We start from the raw sequence: 5,756 nt of genomic DNA on the forward strand, positions 1-5,756 counted from the left end.
AAACCTGTATTTTGATATTTGCTTTATCATATTGTGTTCTATTTCTTTTCTATTTTAAGCCTGTTCTTCATTTCTACTTATGTTCGTTGTTCGACAGTTTATAATTATTAATATATTTTTTAACAGAACGCATTTAATTGATTAAAAAAATTTCCTGTAAAATCAATTAGGAAGTTTTACAAATTTTGTTAAATTCCAATGGAATTTGCTGCCAATGATATTAATATTCATCACTTTTATGAATATTAATTTATGAATAAATTTTACTCCATTATGTATTCTGTCTTTCATTTTCATCCAGAGATATTTCAAACTATAAGTATATAATTGATAGATTGTTTAATAATATAGGCATATGCAAATAAAATAATAAATGTTTGATAAATATTTAAATGAATAAATATTTAAAATGTGAGTAAATTAACTGATGAGGAATAAATTAATAAAAGATAAATTTAAAATGATATGCGTGTAGATATATTATGGATATGTGTATATCAAGTAAATAAACACATAACTGATTGTGAAATAAATAAATGAATAGATAGCTAAATAAATATTTGAATAATTGAAATTGTTTTAATTATAAAAAAATCAGTATATTATGAATAATAAAATAAAGGTGTATATTATGAAATAAATAAAAATGAAATAATACAAATTCATAGATTAATGGGAAAATATCCAAATAATAAAAGAAATAATAATAAAGTAAATATTTTAAATATTTTTCAGTCGTGCACATGATTTCCTTTAATCCAATTTTTGACTTGCAAATTCCGTTTTTAATATTCCTTTTATATTTTCTATTCTTAAATTTTACTTCAATAATGATAACAGCCAAATATTTAATTATTTCATCTCCACATATTATTTTGTAATATTTTGGCCTAACGTAAGGCCTACCGGGTTCTTTTTGTTTTATATCAGTTTTATTTAAGGTTATTCTTATTCTTATATATCGCCTTGTAATTATTTAAGATGCTATACCATTGACAAATGCCATTTTAATGATTACGTTTTGCAAAAATATTATGATCTCCTAATTTGTCATAATACTAAAAATAGAACTAATATAGTCACGCGTCTTTTCGAAGATTATAGAAGGTAATCTTCGTTGCGCATGCGCATAAACGGGGGCAGAGTATTGCTTTCCGAAAACAGAAATTTTCAGGAAAGTTTTCAATCAAAAGATAAATATAGACCATAGATAAGAAAACCCATATATCCCCAAAAATATAAGGTGTACATGTTCTCACTCTTTACTTCTATATCAAACATGGCAAACGACACGGTTGTTTTATTTAGATCACTTAGTGATCCTTCAATGAGGAAAGGTGAACTTCACTATAGCGATGTATGCGAGATGTTTAAAGTGTACGCCTACTATATCAATAATGACTTAAAAGCTTATGCATTTGTTCGCAAATGTGAATGTGGCGCATACCAAAATAAACACCAACTGTTAGAAAACTATTTAGTTGAACAAGTACCACAAAACGGGGTTGACGTGCACGCCAACAAAGACTGTCAGTATAGAAGAAATGTTAAACACACAGCCCAAGGAAAACAATATCGGTTCGAATTGATATGTCATTGTCAACACCGAGATAGAACCAGGCGCACGGCAGAATACAATACACCTTAAACGTTTTGATACCAAACGTACAACAAAAAATCTTATGGAGCAATTGTCATAGAAGCAGACTTTTCAGAGGAAGTGAATTCAAGAAAGGATAAAGTGATAAACAAAGCATAAATTAATGAAAGAGAAGTTTCTGAGATGGATTGGCTGAAATTTTATGTTTAAATCGAACAGTTAACATGTTCCTACGTTATGCAGCAACTATCAAGATGCGAACACAATTTGAACGAATATGTCATTATGAACGCCGGAACCGAACCAGAAGCCTTATAGATTATTACACAACGTAAACATCATGCGAGGTGGAAACTGTAGAAAGAGACACAAACCGAATTTTTGATAGACAGCAGTCCAAGAAGGTACATTAACTGTTAATTACGATATACTTGTATTTCTTTGGTAACGGATTCATCGTCAATATTTGTGAACAAAATATTAAGTGAACACTTCAAAAAGTATGGCTCTATGCTCAAAATTAGTAGGACTGAGGAGCAGATTCTGATTCGGAGCGTGTGACAATCTAGCATGTAACATAAGAGAAAATTATAATGAAGTGAAATACAATATTCCACATTAAAGGACAGGAAAATGTGTGATTTTTAACCAGTAAGATTATTTCTAATGGCAAAGTAAGTTATTATTTCCAATTAAGTATCATTTTGATTTGTATATGTGTTGATCTCAGTACTTTTATTGTATCATATCGTTTATAACATCCAAAATAATTGTATTCAAATTGGAAGGAAATTTATATTTTATTATACGAATAAATCCTCTTTAAAGTCCAGTTTATATATCTACCATGTATATAATAATCTGAGTTATAATAAAAGTACCATGTTTATTTATACTTGTTTCATTTTTTTTTAATTTTCCGATGAAGCAATATCTACGATTACCGTGTTTATCAACGTTCATACATTTGTAATATTTACCTTATTTTCAGCATCAAATATCAAATATTAAGTCTCATATTTGCACACTGCACTTTCCAAATTTCTATTCATAACTAAAGTATGATCGGATCGATATTATCATGTACAAAATGTATATCAACTGCGGAAATGCACATTGCGAAATATTGGTGACAGATATTCGATATTTCATTTGTAATTGTATGTTGACATTTAAGGACCATTTAGAAACAACTTGTCATATTTGAATTGCAGTATAAAAATTTTTTATGTTTATAACGTTCCTTGTCAGGTTTATACCGGTTTATTGAACGTTCATAGACTTTGTTTTACGTGAACACGAAAGTGATTCAAAAGAATGGCTTTAACCATATAAGTAATATAAAACGATCTAGTTTATTAGTGAAATAACTTTTGAAACGTTGTATTTATCATAATTACACAACACGTTTCATATAAATGTACTAGTACAAATACTTTGATATATCAAATATCAAATCATACTTCATTTCTGCGCATGGGCAGAACATATTTAATAGCACAACGTCATACGTATATATATATATATAAGAAACACACCTTGAGAACTCGCGAATTTTCAATTATGTATCTTGATTTATCAGAAATAAATGTAGAATTTGAAGACGAGTTTCATGACAGGAAATGTCGATTTGAACCTATGAAAATCAAAGTGGAAGATTCGAATGGATATACATATAGAGCTTTAGCTCTATTCAGACACTGTAAAAAAGGATGCAGACATTACAAACGTAATACTTATGAAGAATACGAGGAAGGTGATACAATAGATATAAGCGATGTTGGTGACGATGACAGTATACAAATACACCAGAGAAAAGAATGTCAGATAAACATGGTGAAAACCGGAAGAAATAAATATATACAAGACAAGCGGTGCTATTGCACACCTGGTCGTACATTACGATCCGATTACTGAGGGTAAGTAGACAGAGTTTACAAATAGTTATGTAACTAGTATAGCAATTTAATTTATATACATCCGAAACGTCATATAATTAAAAAACGACATGTTTTATACAGTGTTGCAATGGAAAACTTATTTTATTGAAACTCACGTGACCAATTCACTTCAGTTATCATATTAAAAATTCATATTAAAAAATATAGATTTTTATAATAAAAAAAGGGGAAAAACAGAAAATAAAAACACTTTTTTTATTTCACGTTAAAACCAGATATTTCATAATCATATATATAACTAATTAGTTCATCGTAAATCTGTACTTCATAACGTATGGAAAAAGTATACATAAAATGGCTCTCAATAAAAACAGATGCAAATATTACATTAGACATTAACTTGGTATTATTTACATAACATAGAAAATCAAACAAACCGTAAATATAGAGAAAGTGGGCGTGGTAAAATTAGTAAGTTTGATCTCTATAAAATTTGTAATTTACAAACATCGTAGCTGACACATGTATACAACAGTATTTTACTACAGACAATACAATGCCATATAGAGTCCGAATGGAACGTTACGAATATATGAATGACCACGAATGACTCGCCAGTTCGAAAGTATTTTAATCATGGTGTGCCATAAAACTTTCTATAGTATGTAATAACTTGAGAACAACGGCTATCATAGAATTAAAATAAAGTCTTATTATAAGCAGAAACTTGTTCAGATCAAAAGGAATATAAAGGTCTTGAACTTGTAGAAGTAAACTTTTTGATCAATACAGAAATCGACAGAATTATATACATCATGTTTTGAGAACAAAAATATGACCGTTGTCAACCGTACTTCAAATTTGTTGCAAATCATTCTGGAACACCAAAGTCCAAATCAGCACTACGATAAAACAGTAAGATAAAAAGAGTGATTATATGAAACATAATTAACCCAAATTAATACTCCGACTATTGACTGTCCTTTTACTATTGGAAAAGCAAAACAAAAAAAGCATTTGACAATTGGAATACTTTGAACAGTGATGTAAAACCTAAACTAAACTTAAAGAATATATAGATTGTATCATACTTCTTTATATTTTTATATTACGTATGACCTACTCAATGAATAAAATTGGATTGATGCAAAATACAGTTCTGCGACCAAACTATTCGTTTAATAAAAGATGAGAGAATTCGGTACTGCTGGTCAACATTGACGCCAGAATGCGTTCAGTATTTATCTGATAGGTCGAAAAAATTATTCGAATGAAAGCCTTAAATATTTCCCAGAAAAAATGTATAGACAATATATAAAACATTAATGCCAAAATTTGAAATTGTTTGAATACATATGCAGCAATAAAGTATTAAGAAAGATAAAAAAAATAACTAAGGTGTGGAATGAAAAATATAGAACATCAAATGGAATTTCAAAGAATTCTATACATATACTATATATATTCATTTTTGCAAAGGACTACAATGCCTATGAAAAGAGCTTTAAATTTAAGGCAGACACATACAACACTTTTATCCGGTTCGATAAACGATACACGTAACCGTACATTACTACCGATTTTTTTTAAAGTCAACATGTAAGAGTTGCACAATTTTTTAATTCGTGGGAAATATTTAGAAAATATCAGGTAAATAAAATTACCATTCTTTAAATGTACAAAATGTTACTTTTTTGTCTTTCTATTTCATATCTAGCCTAAAAGAAGAATCAGTGTATGTTTTGATTGGCTGTTAGGAAAACATGTTTCCATACTGTTAACCAATAGGAAGTGTTATCAGCGTGTTATATAAGCTGTAAATGGTGTTGGTTTGAGCTCAGGTATATGATATTAGTACCATTTTATAATCAATATTCAAATTAAAATACTATGGGTAATACACAACTAAATATCAACAACCCGGAGGCAAGTAGTTGGAATTTGGAGGGAGAAATTCATTATAACGAGAAGTGCGGGAGTAAATATCTAGTATGGCATCACCCGGCAGGAGTTGTCATCTATGTTCTACTCCGTGTGTGTAGATGTGGTTATTATGTGGATATGAGTCAAAAGAGTGTCTCGTTCCTTAATGATATACATACGTTTCCACAAGATGGTATATTTCTTAGCCGAAATCGGGACTTGAGAATTGTCGGAGAAAAACGATATGGATGGTTATCGTCGGACTTCCTATTTGTTGTAAAGCATAATGGAACACAAATGTCCAGATCAACTCAGCGATAAAACGGTAAGAT

At 29.3% G+C, this 5,756-nt stretch overlaps 1 protein-coding gene across 1 annotated transcript in view; it reads right to left on the reverse strand.

Moving 5' to 3' along the window:
• LOC138308295 (uncharacterized) overlaps positions 1 to 5,756 on the reverse strand; it is a 78,611-nt gene that overhangs the window by 11,415 nt on the left and 61,440 nt on the right. The gene's annotated exons all lie outside the window — the stretch shown is intronic.

Source organism: Argopecten irradians, chromosome 14 (genome assembly GCF_041381155.1).
Source record: "Argopecten irradians isolate NY chromosome 14, Ai_NY, whole genome shotgun sequence".
NCBI lineage: Eukaryota > Metazoa > Mollusca > Bivalvia > Pectinida > Pectinidae > Argopecten > Argopecten irradians.